Source organism: Furipterus horrens, unplaced genomic scaffold (assembly GCF_987537825.1).
Source record: "Furipterus horrens unplaced genomic scaffold, mFurHor1.1.pri manual_scaffold_10, whole genome shotgun sequence".
Classification (NCBI taxonomy): domain Eukaryota; kingdom Metazoa; phylum Chordata; class Mammalia; order Chiroptera; family Furipteridae; genus Furipterus; species Furipterus horrens.
Window position 1 is genome coordinate 34,678,646 of NW_028327180.1, and position 16,415 is coordinate 34,695,060.

Consider the following 16,415-nt stretch of genomic DNA (forward strand, 5'->3'; position numbering starts at 1 on the left):
TTCAGTGAGGTCTGTGTTTTAGACTAAGGTTTTCAAAAAGATCAGCAATAGATTTCTCTAAATGAAATCTCACACAAAATTCCTACAACAAATAAAAAGCAGAGCTGATACTCTATGGCTTTTTAAGTCTTTTCAGTTTTCATATCTCAAAACAAAATTTAAATTGGAACTGGTTGAATTGCCATGAGGGTGCCCAGAGACTCCTCCAGACTTGCTGAAAGGCCTTACGACATCTCTGGGAAACCCTAGGGTCCTCGGGGCACAGACTGAAAACCTGCAGGGACAAAAGCTGCATTCGGAAGCTCTCCCTGCCTGTGGGCAGGAGTGAAGCTGATTGAGAGATGGGAGCAGGAAAACCAGTTAGGAGATTTCTGTAATTGTTCGAATGAGAGACCATGCAGTCCAGATCCAGCCTAGGAGACATTTCTCAGATAAAGTCACTAGAATGGACTCAGGAAAAAGGATAAATATACCTCTGATTTTTCAAGTTTGTTTACCATAATTAAGGTGCCATTAGCCCTCAGAAAGAAAAGGAAATAAAGTGGCATGGGGTATGCTATACATTTTGTTTGGAATAGTTTAGCTTCTCTCTTTGAGGCATCTAGGAGTTACCTGTCCCAGAGAAAGGAAGCAACTTGTCCATTGGTTCAGATTGGAAACCAAGAGCAAGCAAAGACCACATCGTGACTCAAGGGCTAACACCCATAAAACACAAAGCACAAAAATATAAGCCAGCTTCAAGGAAACAGGACCCCAGGCTGTGAGGTCTACTTACCCCAACGTCATAGACAAATGGTCAAGATCATTCTTCCAAATAAACAACGTCTTTTCACTCTCCAGGCTCAGCCCTTCTGAGAACAAGGGCCGGCAGCACTACCCTTAGCTGCAATGCTGTCAGATCAGAGAGTTGGCGAATGTTTACTGAAGGCCCATCCGAGAGGTGAAATTACTGGCTCCCCTCAGGATTCAACCAGCTTAAGCACACAGACGGGGTCACTGAGACCACTCTTCTCTAGAATAAGTTCATTTGTTTACAAATAACTGCTTCCTGCAGGAATGACCAGGGACTTGCTGTGCTCCATGACCCAGGCTGGATACACTTGGCTGTCACAGTCAGAAAGCTGTCACCGAGAGATCTTCCTGTGCCAACCTTCTTTCTCCCTCTGTTTGCCACTGGATCACCAGAAAAGGCAGATGGTACACTGCAAACACATTCATGACCCAGGCAAATGTGAACCATGTTGATAATATAAATCCAGCACCGGGCACAGCAGCCCATGGGACTGATGACAGTGGCGAGGCCACCAAGTGGGAATGAAAGCAAAATTCAGGTCAACACAGGAGGAACATCCTCAACAGTGACAAACATACCCTACAGAGTAAGCCTCCTCCACCAGTTACCAGCTGCGAAAACTATGCCTTAGTTTCCACATCTTTAAAAGGAAATGATGCTTAATACATCCCTCGTTGGATACAGGCATAAAGGGAGATACAGCACATGGAGATTTTAGCACAGTGACTTCCACATAGTAAGCACCCAATAAATGTTGACTGCTATTAAATCCCAGTCCATAGAGGAGTGGGCTGCCTGCAGGTGCAGAGATGATTATTTTACTCAAAGTTTAGACACCATTGTCAAGGCTATGGCAGAGGAGATTTCAATGTGGATGGGAAGAGGCCCCCATTTTCTTACTCTAAAGCAATTTTTGCTGCTGAGACTCTGAAATATGGAGTCCAGTCCATCATTGTTTCATGGGTGTCTGCATCATGCCATGTTCACTTAGCCAACCTTCATGGGACCTACTAGGTCCAAAGAATTGTGGGGACAGTGGGGAACTTTAACCACAAGGATAAAGCAAGCTTGTTTACACCAGCCACTGTGACCATGGCTCTAACAATCCAGGAAGAGGACACAGATAGCCTACGTACGTGCACTAATCAAACCAGGACCTGTTTTCTATTTCTGCCTTTGGGATTAGCTAAGGCAACTCTTTAAATCGCTCCAAGCTCTGCTTGACCATGGCGCCAGACCTGCTACAGAAAACACTCCGACACGCGTGCTGCTGCTTATCAAAACAAGGTTTAAAAAAATTCTTTTTTCTTTCAATTTCCACTCTATTTTCTAATCGAGAAAAACATACTCCCAAGAGAAAATAAGCCTCTCAGCCTCTCTCTCTCTCTCTCTCTCTCTCTTCTTCCCCCTTCTCTGTTTCCCTCAGTCTTCCCTTGTCTCCTCTCCCTCCCTACTTTCCCTCTCCCACACCCCCTCCAGCTTTTATCATTTTAAGCTGTGTGCATGCCATTCTTCAGGGGATTAAAGTCAAATTTAGTCTTCTGCAATTGTTATTACCTACCCCTTGGCTTACGAGATGCATTTGCCTGCATTTGTAATGCATCAATAACTTCCACTCTCCTCCACTTGTAAACAATGCATTATATTAAATAGCCTGTGTCTAGTCTTGTATTGAAACAGACAATAAATTAGGACTTGCAGTTCTTGGTTTTTACTGATTCCTAAACCTGCCAGTTACATGCCTGTCCGCCCCACTGAACATTCTCTCTGAAGCTGAGAATGCACAAAGCCCTTGTTCATCGTTCTCCTGTCTCCATCACTGCTGCCGGCTGTCAGTTTCACACCACCAAGCAGATTGTAATTGGCAGGATGAGGTGCAGAAATAGGGAACAGTTTGAATATGTGGTTCTCACCACACAGGCACACACACATGCACACACAGAGTCTATCTGGCTTACAACATTTTGCCAATTTAGTGGCTTGATATATGAAGCTCCTAATCAGAACTCTGAAGGGCCACCCTCATTTGCTAGCCCATGGATTGGAAGCGGAGGAGGGAAACACAAAGCAATCAACACCTCACGCTGTCCTCGCCCAATGCAGGGCTTGCCCTGTCCTGGAGGGCTTCCGCTTTGGGAAAGTGTCCTGCTGGGAGCCAGCCCTTGTGCTTTGTTGGGCAGCTTCCTTGGGATCTGAGATCTGCAAGCTTCCCAAGAGCCACAATTGTCCTGCTCAGCCTTGACTAAAATCCCAGGGCAAGGAATAACCTCTAGCATACAGAGGGTCAGGTAGTTTCCATGGGTCTTCTCCTTCAGGGAAGTGAAAAAGTCAGTGTCAATCTTACCACCATTTGTATACAAATTCAAATCTAGCTGAACTGGATCACTTAGAGTAAACTTTCTAAAGCTATAGTGATGTTTTAAACCAAATAATTGTTTGTTGTGGGGGCTGTCCTGGGCATTGTAGGATGTTTAACAGCATCTCTGGCCTTTACTTACAAGGTGCCAGCAACAGCAGGTTCTGATTCAAGACAATCAAAAATGCCTCCAGACATTGCCAAATGGCCCCTGCAGAGCAAAATCACCATTGGGTGAGAACTGCAAGAACTTCAGGTTACACCTAGTCTGTAGTTACAGAACTTCAGACCTCATAAGGACCAAAGCTTTAGTCCTTCTACCCCTGTACTTTTCAAAGTGTGGTCCCAAGCTGGCAGCAGTAGCATCACCTAGAACCTTGTTAGAAATACAAATTGTGGAGCCCCACCCCACATAAACTGAGTCAGGAACTCTGGGGCTGCTACCCAGCAGTCTGCTCTAGTAAGCCTTCTGGGTGATTCTGACTGAAGCTGGAGAACTACCACGCTATTTCAATGCTCACCTTTTACCAACAGAAAAACTGAGCCCCAAAGAAGTTAAATGACTTCCCCAAAGTCACACAGCAACTTTAGACCCAACTTTCTATTACCCAGACCAAAACACCACTAAATTATTTCCACAGATGACCCTCTCAGTAATTTCCTCATCTCAGACTCCAGCCTGCTTCTTGCTCTGCCTCCTAATATATCCCTCTCACCAGTTTTCTGAGCTGCACTATTCTGTGTTGGTTTTCCTGACTAATTAAGCTGAGGTTGAATTCAACCGTCTTTCTGTTTGTACTCCCTTTCTACAAGCAGAGGGCTATGTGGCAGGACATACGCTGTGAGTGTGGGGCTGTGTAGTTTGTGGGTGATTGCTGTGTTTGTGTCTACATGTGTGTGTCTATGGACATGGCTGTGTACAAGCTGGTGCAAGTGTGTGTGTCTGGAAGGCACAAGAAGGAACGAGGCTGAGGTTACCATAGAATGGTCACGCTCCTGCTCACTCCAGCCCATGTCTCTGAACACAGGATCAGTAACCTGTGACAGCCTCTGGCAGCTTGTCCCTCAGTTTGAGAGCCAGTGGCAGGCATGAATTTTCTGAGGCAGATTTCAGCAGACGGAAACTGACATGTGCCTTCTTTCAGAGAAGATGACAATAAAAATTCATCTCTTGGAGCTTTCCAGAAAACACACATGTTAATCCACAGTCAATAGACTGACTATTTTTTACTGAAATTCTAACAGCTTTGTGATTCTTTCCCCCACAGAACTAATCAGTGGTTAGAATTAAAAACACTTATTTTCACATCAGATGGACAGAGCCTCTGATCCCTAGTCTTGTTTGAACATTAATAATTTAAAAATAAATAGCTTTTCTAGCTCAGAAGAAACTCTGAGCTACTGTCTGATTTAAATCCTGATTTTAGTCAAATATAGAAATATTATATTTAGAAGACAGAATGACCCAGGCTGCAAATTCACAAAAAGCTTGTTCTGACTCTGATCAACACAGTTATGTCCTAATAAAGATTCTTTCCTTGATCAATCTGTATTCAGGCTCCTCTGAGCCCTCTGTTCAACTAGGCCCAAACTTGGGCTTTCTTCTCTGGCATATAGAGTCCAATTTTAGCAAGAATCCTGCTAAGTCAGTTTAGACTGAATCTCCACCCTAAGTATATAATCAGCCTCAATATCTGATCAATCTCTTCATCCCCTCTCCATTCCCCAGCTCGGCCAGAGTCCAAGATTCTTCCTTAAGTCACACTCTAGAACTCAGTGGAAGGAAGAAACCCGTGTTACCTGAGCATATGAACCAATACCTTTATAAACTGGTGCAGAATTAACATTTAAGGCTGAGAGAAGTGCCACACTTGAGAAAACATCTAAGAGTACAATTTACAGTGACAGTATTGAGGAACTTCTTGATATATCCCAAGAGTTTTCACTGTATGTGATTTGTATATTTAATACTGCAGGGCGGTGGGGGGGGGGGGGGACGCCCTACTTCAGGAAACAGGTGAAGCTCTTTGCCTCCTAAGAGACTGAAGTGAAATGGTTGTTCGTGCTCCACAAGAATTTTTCTTGATGTGTAGAGGGCTAATGTTGCTAGGGAAAGCCTGGGCTTGGAAGGTTTGAACCACTTTGGGGTGTCCCAACAACGACCACTTGAGATGTCTACTCTCCAAGAAAACTGGGTCAATGTATCAGGCAAATTCAACAATGCAGCATGTGCCTGGGAGGCTTCGGACCCCTGGGTGTCACACCTGACCAACTGAATCAGAATCTTGTGGGAGCGGAGCCCAGAAATCTGCATGTCTACAAGTTGCCTCCCCCGCCTCACGATACTAATGGAGATATTCCTGGGACTGCTTAAGGTACACCAGGTGACTTAATAGCAAATGTTTATAATCACAGGAACAGAGACTGACTCTGTCACTTTCTAATTGTTTGGCCTTGAGGAAGTTATTTAACTTCACTGAATCTCAATAGGCCCATCGGTAATACTAGATGATAATAATATTTACCTCTCAGCGTTACTGGAAAGATTTAATGAGAAGTTGTAAATAAAGTATCTGGCATAAAATACGCAGTCAAAAATTAGCAATATTTCTTTACTATCATTTATGAGTACCTACAATATGCAAGAAAATGTGGGAGAGGAATAGAGAGAAGAACACAAAAATGAACAAAATAGCCCCCTGCTTTTGAGGAAATTATATCTAGTAGGGTTACATTTAAAGCTTTCCTATAAACTTAACCAGGAAAAAAAAAAATCTTAGCTTTTTTTTCTAGAATTATCAAGACATTACCATCCTAGGTCGAAGCCACTTGATCTTATTCAGGAAATACTTTTATAAGTGGGAGGTGGGAAGTCTGCTGGGAACAAGTGTGAGCCAAAAAGCTAACCTTCCTTCGAACCAAACGAGGCCTGTCACTTTCAACTACCAACTGTTGACAAAGCGTTTACCAGCTTATGCCCTGTCCCTCACACTCAGCCCTTGTACCAATGGGTTTGATGCTGGGAAGCATTACAGCCTTAGGAAATGTGCATGTGCTCTTGGTCACTGTTTATGGGTCTCCTTCAAGTCCCTCTTTATGGAATGGTGGCTCCCTGGACCCCCCCCCCCCCCCGGCCTATATCTGCCAAGTAAGGAGAGAACAGGCACAATGGAGACCTTCCCAGATCAGCCCCTTGCAAAACTCATGCCCCTCTGAAGGGAAAGCTGGCCACCTATGAAAACACCTCTGACTCTCCCAGGTTCCCTGGTAACACTCCGTAAGCACTATTGTCAATTCTCTCTACCAAGGGAGGATTATCATTAGCAGCTTGATTTCAAAATTATAGCTAATTTGGAAATTGTATCTGGGGGTTCTGAGACTGCACAATGCTTCAGAAAAGTTACTTCACCCAAAATGACCTGGAGAAAGCTAAAAAGTTATACCCCTGCCCTCACCTGAACTCTTCCCCTGTGCCTGTGTCCATTCTAGAGATAAGCAGTGAGCACCTCTGGGCTTTATGTAAAGCAACTTGAAACTGATTCTCTTTCTCTCTGATTCAAACCCAACTGGAGTTGATAAGCAAGGGTTTTTTATTGTTCTGTCTTTTGTTTGTTTGCTTTATAATGAAGGAAAACAAAACAAGCTTTATTTTCTATTTATCTCCAGTCTTTTAACACAAGTTGTATAAAATAAGATCCTGACCACAAATTTGTAACTATTTCCTTTCTAGATAAATACAGGTCACCTAGGAGTTTCTTTCCTCTCTCAATGAATATATGTTTCTATTTTAAGTAGAAAATCAGCACTTCCGGGAATTCAGCATAAGCAATTGACTAGCTACTTAAAAGCCCCCGAAGTGATACTTTCTACATCTCCTCCAGTGTCCACAGCCAGCACGAGCTCAACCAGCCAGATTACGATCAGCTGCTGGTGCTACACCCATGCAAGTAGATGCGTTTTCTTTCTTCATATCTTCTGCATCTTTGTTACAGATTACTTCATTCATCCCCAAAAAGCCCCTCACCTGAAGAGAAGAATCTGATGACTGTACATAGTAACACTGCTTTCAGGGGGAAAAAATGCCCAGAAATACCAGGATTTCTGATCAATAAGGCAAAGACAGCTAAACATTAAGTCAGAAGTCATCCTAATTGTAATTTTTACAATATTATTGACTTTATTCCCAATGCTGTACATTACCTTCCCATGATTGTTCTGTTACTACCAATTTGTACTTCTTAATTTCTTCACCTTTTTCACTCAACTTCCCAATGCTCCTTTCATCTGGCAACCATCAAAGTGTTCCCTGTGAGTAGATCCAGTCAAGACGGCAGTGTAGGCAGATGTGGCTCACCTCTTCGCACAACCACATCAAAATTACAGCTAAAATATAAAACAACCATCAACAAGAACCATCAGATATCAAGTTGAATGGAAGTTTGACAACTACAGAATTAAAGAAACCACATCTATTGAGATGGGTAGGAGAGGCAGAGATGTGGAACTGGTCAGTCTCACACCCACATGTGGTGGATAAAAATTCAGGAGGGAGGTCTCAGGAGCAAGGAGTCACAGGCCCACACCAGGCCCCCAAGCGCGGGATTCCAGTGCCAGGAGAGAAGTCCCCACAACTTCTGACTGCAAAAACCAGTGGAAATTAAGTCAGTGGAAGGAACTTCTGGACCCCAAGCAGTTCCTCTTAAAGAACCCACACACAGACTCACCTACTCAGACTCACTCCCTCTGAGCTCCAGCACCAGGGTAGCAGCTTGAAAGGCATCAGTAGCATAAAGGGAGGAACTGAAGTGTCTGGCATCAAGGCCAGAAACCGCAGGGCCAGAAAAAGAATGGAAGGGCAGATGAAGTGCTACCCAGACAAGGTAAAGCTAAAAGAGCTCATCATCACCAAGCCATTATTATATGAAATGTCAAAGGGAATTATTTAAGAAAAAGAAAATCAAAACTATGAACACTAAAATAACAACAAATTCACAACTATCAACAGCTGAATCTAAAAAATAAAAGCAAAATTCAAGTAAACAAACCAGAATAGGAACAGAATCATAGGTATAGGGGTCATTTGGAGGGTTATCAGCTGGGAGCGGGAAGGGGGAGAAATGGGGAAATGGTGCAGGGATTAAGAAGCATAATTGATAGCTACAAAATAGACAGGGGAAGTTAAGCATAGTAGAGGAAAGGGTGAAGCCAAAGAACTTATATGCATGACCCATGGACATGAACTAAGGGGGTGGGGTTGCTGGAGGGAAGGTGGGTACTGGGCAGAGGAAAGAAAAGGGGGGAAAAAGTGGAGCTACTATAACAATATAATCAATAAAATATACTTTTAAAAAAAGAAAAATATTTTCATGAGAGATGAGACTTCAGGAACACCAGTTAGGAGGTTATGGCAACAATTTGTTAAGTGATCCCTTTAAACGGTTCTTTAACAACCACCTCTGGATAGGCCCATGTACAGACTGTCCTCCCAAACATCTAATTGCTACGTAAAACACTCAAGCAACACTTGTGTAGACAAGCTGAGCTTTCTCCTCGAATTACGTTCATTTTTTCTCAGATTAGCCAGAGCCCTACAGACATAACCATAACATGAGAACCATACCTCATGTGCACTGGAATATGCAGTGCTATCTCTTGTGGAATTTCAGAAACAATTTCTGTAGAAAGGAGGAGAAATCCCTTTGTCTAGTTTTGATGAGGGTCTCAAAGACCTTGTGCGGGATGAACATCACCTTGGTAGTGGAACCAGAAACCCAGACTAAAATCAGTCGTGAATTTTACTATTACTGATTGGGTGTTCTGAAGGAGAGAGAGAGAGAGAGCAGAGAGACAGAGACAGAGAGAGGGAAAGAAATGGAAAGAGAGATGAAAGGGGCTGTTTATCTTGGTGTGGTCATCTTTGGTGGAGATAATTTCCTCTCTTTGATCATGGCAATAGAGATGATGGGGTTATCCTGACACACTCCTTTTCATTAGAAAATAAACTTCCCATAAAAAGTGACTCTTGGAGAATTTGAAAGGAGTGTGATCTACTAGGTACAAAGTAGGGGTGTTAAAAGGACAACAAGCAATTAGTCTATAAATAAGCACAAGTGTACCTCATCTTTACTAACAAGAACGTTATTGAACAGGATATACAAACTGAACTGGGGTTAAATTAAACCTATTTAAGTCCATTCTGGGAATTTGCTATCTAAAGGAATTCTTTGTAGAGTGGATAATCATTCACTAATGAAGCTTTAAATCTGGAGTTATACAAAGTTGAATCCCAAACAGACTGTGATTGGAAGATCATCCCACAGATATCTGGTAGAATACAATTTGCCTGTGTGCCAGTAAACCAAGCTCTGTAAGAGAGTCCAATGGTTAGGGAACCCACCTTCAAAAGGAAATAGAGTCCTGCCTTTGGGGAAAGTGAGTATGTAGTTAGATAAAAGAACATATAACTTGCTGACTGAAAGAGAATTTAAGACCCAGGGGTCAAATGAAACAGCTGGAGGACTGATAGGGGGAGAACAGATGGATTCATAGCCAGCTTATCAGGGACATATCAGAGGTAGACAGAAGAAAGGGTGAGTGACCACAAAAAATAAATCTCAAGACTGTACTTAAATCATGATTAAATCTTTCTTTACTCATCTCAGGATTTCTAGCACTGGTATCCAGAATATTTTCAAATACCACTAATTCAATTACCCAAGAGAGATTTGTAAGTTTTTAACTAGCTAAAGAGACATGGAGATATTTTGGTTGGGAGCAATGTAATATACAAGAATTTAGTGTTACTCAAATGGTCTTGCATATGACTTTAAGTGCCAAAAGGAGATATCTTTCTGTGCTGGACTTCTTGGAATGCCTTCCCAGAAAAGATGGAGCTTGAATGGGAAATTAAAAGATGGGGGAAGTTTGGTAATTTGGAAAGGGATATAGGAAAATGCAATCAGAGTTAAATCCAGAGGTATGGCTATTTAAGAGTATCTCTTTAAATTACCAAGGGCAAGTAACAGACTCTCAAATAAAAAGATATTACCAGCTCTGAGTATGGTATGAGACTCCAAGAAATAGCCCAGAATGAGGATATGAGGCCCAGGTATGTTACATTCTCCTCAGCACTTCCCACTTTCCATAAAGTAGAATGCCCCCTTCCCACAGGTGAATGAGAGGGAGATTGGGAGATACAGAAGCATCAGTTCAGTGAATCAAAAGAGAATTCAAGGTATGAAAAAAAAATCCAAGAGATGGGGTGGCAAAAGGTTCAAAAAGGGGTTAAATAGACTCTAAAAAAAAAAAAAACTCCATTTAGATTTCAACAAAGATCAGTACCAGCTATTTCTCAAAGGCTTTTAAGACTTCGTGTAACTTAGCAACTGACCTGTGTTTGTATTTTTGTTTTGTTTTTATCCATGTCAGTTTCCCTGTAGTTACTATAAGCCAAAAAAAAAAAAAAAAAAAAAACTTAAGATGGTGCATTTACTGAGGGATGGGAGGCAAGCAATCTAAAGTATGTACTACATCCTTTTTGACAAGGTTGTGACAAGAGAGGACAGCAAAAAAGATGAGCAAATGGTCCAATCCTTGAGATCCTCAAAAGAAAAATCAAAGCCTTGAGGCTATCCCTGGGATTCAGATGTGCTCTGAAAAAGGCCACTCATGAGACTTTTTTCTTTTTTAGATGCTTCAAGACTTAACTTTTCACCTACCTGAAAATCAAAAACCAAACCAGGATGTTAGTCTTCATAGACCTCTTATTGTATCCCTCATTGAACCAAAAGGGCTGGGAAATAAATCGGGCTTTCTTGAAGTTGACTTGGGGTCCCCGCAAGAACCCTAGCCCTCCATCCCAACCAGATTCTTGTTCTCTCTTCTTAGTGAGGAATATTTGGAAATGCCACAGCCAGTGAGCTCTCTCAGTTGTCAGGAATGACTCTCCTGGAGTGGTAGACAGAATACCAGTCACACACACACACACACACACACACACACGCCTTGCTGCTGCCATGCTGTGGCAGTTGCAGGGACAGCTCCCAGTTTCCTCAGGCAGTGTAATATGAAATATCAGCACCACCCTGATGGACAGCTCATAGCAGAACTCTGTGGAACTAGTCCTAGAAATTTGTTTTGAAAAATCTTGGTAACGGAAAGAAAGCAAATGTCCATAAGGAATATAGTTAATAACATTGAGATAACTAACTACGGTGCCAGGTGGGTACTGGAAATACTGGGGGGAACACTTTGTAAAGTTTATGATTTTGTACCCACTATGCTGTACACCTGAAACTAATACAAAATAATATTGAAAGTAAACAAACCAACAACAACAAAAAAAAAAAAAAAAAAACACAAAGAAAGCAAACTTCCAGCTGTGCTCTCAGTTCCCCTTTTACTCTGCTCTGCAACAGAGCCAAAAAGCTCTGTGAACCTTTCTTGGCCTATCGGGGTCTCTCACACTTGCCGCCTCCCCCACCTCACATCGGAATGTCCATATCACTTTTGACTTTAGAGTGTTAGGCACCTGGAGGTAGGTGGTTGTTTGTACTGGTTTAGACCTCAGTGATGCCACTAGGAATTCCAGGTGTCTTTAGCACCCCATTATGCCATTCTTAGCTTGTCATCTAATGGTCTCAGTATAGCTGCCCCTGCTCCAGGTATCACATCCACATCTAAGAAACATAAAAATGAGAGGGATGTTCCTCCAGTAACATGTGTCCATTTCATTAAGAAAACAAGGGTTTTCCGTAAAGCATTCAGAGATTTCCATTCAGTTCTCATTGACCACTAACTGCCAGATGACCACTTCTAGCTGCAAAGGAGGCTGGGAAAATTAGTATTTAGCTTTCCCACTCTTTGTGTTCAATAGTTAATGGGGCCAAGGCAGAAAGGGAGTAACATGATCAGCTAACATGTCTACCATAAGCAAAAACAACAACAACAACAATAACACTGTGAAGCTACTTCCTCCTCTATAAAATTGTATAATTCTAACACCCATTTCATAAGGATGATATAATATTCCATGGCATGGTTCCCCTAGGACATAGAACAGAGGCACATCATGTCCCAGAACAAGTACTGAATATTCTATAGTCAAAGAAAACTCTGGGTTACAATATGATACTAATGTCTATGAAGAACTTTTGAGGCAACAAAGGTACACATCAATATAAAAGTAATAAGAACCTTGAATCTACATGACCTCAGAGGACAAAGAAATTTCTTTTTTAAAGGGCTGACAAATTCAAATTAAAGTTAAAATTATCCCTGATTTATGGAGAAGCTGACATTCATAGAAGGTAAGTAACTTACCCAAGATTACATAGTTAATAATATTCATGACAATAACTGCCACTTATGGAATAGCTAGTATTCATTACATTTAATCCCACAACAACCCTGCATATAGGTAGCATTATTCCTACTAAGGAAATCTAACCAGTAGATCCAGAGAGCCAGAATGGGAACCCAGGGCTGTCTGATTCCAAAGCTCTTCCTGCTCTGCCTTAATGTGGTATGTACTAGGCCCATCTACTATCTACACAGATGGGACCTCAGGAATGATAATAAAATGTTCAAACAGGTCACTTATGGGGACAGTTCTTTCAATAAACAAATCCAACTACTACAGATCAACAGAGGGGAGAGGGTTATTCAGCATAAACTATGATGAGGAAACACTTCAACACACTCCTGTCCCAAAACCTGCAGACAAATGAGCTGCGCTTTCAATTCTGGAGTGCATCCACCCACCACCAATTCCTGTTCACCTTCCCAGCTACCCTACACAGGTCTTTGTCACCCCCTAGGGAAGAATGCTTCTCCTCCGAAGACTCTCCCCATCCACCCTGTTGTAGCAACTGAGACACCACATGCGGTGGCCTTGAAAAGTGGACATATCTTTGGAGATGTTATTCATGCTCATAATTTATTAGAAATGAATTTCGTTCATTCCCTTTATAACACATAGTTAACTAATAATGAAAGAAAACAGAGCCTCAGGTGGGTTGCATATTTTGAAAGGAAGTGAAGGGCTAGATTAGGTAAAAATAGAAAAAGGACTTGATTGAGAGTCCAAAGCCCTGGGTTCTGATTCAGCTCTTGCTTCTCCATTCATTGGTTGACTGGATAAGTCTTTTCAGCTGTACAAACTCAGGGTCTGTTATATATAGCTCAGGCCCCTGAAAAGACAGCTTTGTGAAAGAGGTGTCAGAATCCTGCTGAGCCACTAGGTATTTTGAGGTCTGAGTGAAATTCAGCACCAATATCTTGGGGACAGCCCATTAGGGGTGGATGTAGATGGCTGGAGGTGTAATGCAGGAAGCAGCTACCAACACGCACTGACAAATCCAGGAAGACTACATCCACCTTGAGTTTCTCAGTGAGGAGAAAATGGAAGTCTTGTCTTTGCAGGCATCCAGCCCCATACTACCCTTCCATTCAGTGATACAAGCAGTCATGGTTTGCCTTCCTGGGGAAAAGGTGCTCTTAAAAAACACTTCTGAACAACTTATTTGCTGGTATTTCAAATGGAATGAAGCTTCTTTATTCAGTCATGGAATGGAATCCAACATCAACTCTAGGCCAGACACTGTGGGAGATGCAGAAAAGCCTAGAAGAAGAGATGTATACAGAAGGAAACTTGTTGAGCACCAACTCTGTGTCAAGCCCAGTGCTAGGAACTTTGCATCCATTATCTCATTAGATTTTAGAGGTCACTATTACAAAGTGAAAAGGAACAAACTGCCACATGAAATTCAGATAATGATAACAATAATCATAACATCAAATATATAGTAACTGTTTTCGATGTGCCAGGTACTGTTATAAGCATTTTGCATGTTTTAGCTTGTTGAGATAATGTGCTATAGTGAGGTCTCTTAATTTTCCCCCTCCCTTTCTTAGGTTTCCTAATCACTGTGGCTTCTATTTCCTGAGTTTCCTTCCTGTGCGGTGTGGGGCCTCTGAGCCTGTCTTTGCTCTCAGTCCATAAAGTGATTCTGGGAAAAAGAAGAGGCTGGTCTCAATAAGCTGAGAGCCCCCAGGGTGGCCTTGACCCAAATGCAAGCTTCCAGGGAGAAGAGCAGGAAGTAACAATTCCTCAGAGAATGGGTACATTAAGGAAGGGGCATCCCTTAGGAAGTGATCTGTCATTCGTGGCATTTTAAATGGAGCTGGGAAGTCAGAGGACAGGGACTGACAGAAAGGAGCTTCCTGACTAATGCCCAGAAAAATGAAAGTGTATGAACTCCTTCCAGTGTTTGTCTCTCTGATTGTCTGGCCCCCACCCTACAGTCTCAGGAACCGGGTGGTGAGCTCCGCCTGGCTCAACATAAGGACTCCAAGTTTTAAGCCCAATTAGACTCTCCATTTGCTGCTTGACCTTTGATCCTCTAAGTAGTGTCGACACAACCTCAAAACATCTTATCAGCTGAAACAGAAAATTCAGCCAATCATTTACCTAGAGATCTGTGTTCCAAATCTTTTGGATGGGTTTGAAAGGATGCTTTTATTGGATTGATTAAATTGCCCAGATGTTTTCCCTTCATTTTGGCATGGCCTTGGGTACATATCTGGTTACAGCAGTAGAGCCTGAGAGAAGGGTGAATGAGGAGCAAATGTGCACTTCTTAAAAATCAGTGTTCTGCTTACAGCACTTTGCCTGAATAAATTAAAGTGAGTACACTAGGTTTCTGCAAACCAAATCTATAGAAGGAGCCTCCTCCTTGGTGATGACCCTTCTTTAGTAACAACTACAATTCACAGGGCACTTTACAATTTATAAGGCACTTCCATGTGTATTATTTCATTGACACTCAATGCAAAACAAGATGTTGTTTTTCTTATTTCACAATCAAGAATCAGTATTTTCTCATGCATAAGAATCACCTCCCTCTGGGATAGCCTATATAAAGTTCAGTCTTCAGGTTCAACTCTTGAGATATGAGATTTGGGGATTATTTCTACCCAAAAGAAAGCAAAGCTGTCTCCAAAAAAGACTTTACAAAAACTTTCAGTCAAGATGATACAGGAAGACTTCCAGCCAAGATGGAGGCCTAGACTGACACGCTCCGTCTCCCTCCACAACTAAGAAGGACTATAACTACCGCAAAACCAGAAATAACCAGAAGTTCCAGAAAATAAAGCTACATGGAAGTCCAATATATGAAGTTATAAAGTGGTACTCGTCCAGATGGGTAGGAGGGGTGAAGCCGGGGTGGAGAGATCAAGCTCTGCTGACAGCGGCAGTTTCGGCAATGAGCGGTGGGACTGCGGTAAACACAGACACCCATGTTTCAAGGGAGGCGAGAAGCACCAGGGGAGCACCCCCAGCTGCAGTCCAGACCCGTCAGCTCGCGATTCCAATGCTGGGGAAGGCAGTCCCCCCATTGCCTCAGACTGTGAGGCCCAGAGGGCATGGGGACAGAGGAGGAGGTTCCCGGTCTCTCAGCAAAGACTGAATGGCAGGAATGCATCTTGGACCCCCACTCCCACACAAAGCACCACAGTGCGGTGAGAAGGGTCGCCTGGTAGTGACAAGTGCACGGGGCTCCGCCCCCTATAGCATAGGAGGTGTAACAGCCCTGTCCAAGAAGGAAAGGTAAACAAACCTGTCAGGATGGCAGGGATAATGATAGAGATACCAATCACGCAGCTGACCAGAAAGCAAATACACAAATTAATGGACAAATAGATAGATAATCTTTCTGAGGCTCAGTTCAGAACTACAGTCATAAAGCAGCTTACAGAAATAACCGTAGGACTTAATCAGGATGGGGAAGGAATGAAGGCTAGTCCTGCTGAAATGAACAATAACACATATGAAACAAGTGGTTAGGGAAGGAAAACCAGGGATCAAATCAACAAATCGGAACATAGGGAAGGAACAAACACTCAACCAGTGCAGAAGGAGGAAACAAAAAGTGAGGAAAATGAGGAGAGATTCAGAAACCTATGGGACAGCTATAAGAGAGCGAACATTCTAATTCTAGGGTTGCCAGAAGGTGAAGAAGAACTAGAAATTGAAAAATTATGTGAAAAAATAATGAAGCAGAACTCCCCTAACTTGGGGAAGGATATAGACCTACAGGTCCAGGAAGCACAGAGAGTTCCAAAAAAACTGGACCCAGGGAGAACCACACCAAGACACATTATAATCAAAATGTCAAAAATTAAAGATAAAGAGAGAATCTTAAAAGCAACAAGAGAGAAGAAGAGAATTATGTATAAAGGAATCCCAATTAGACTATCAGCTGA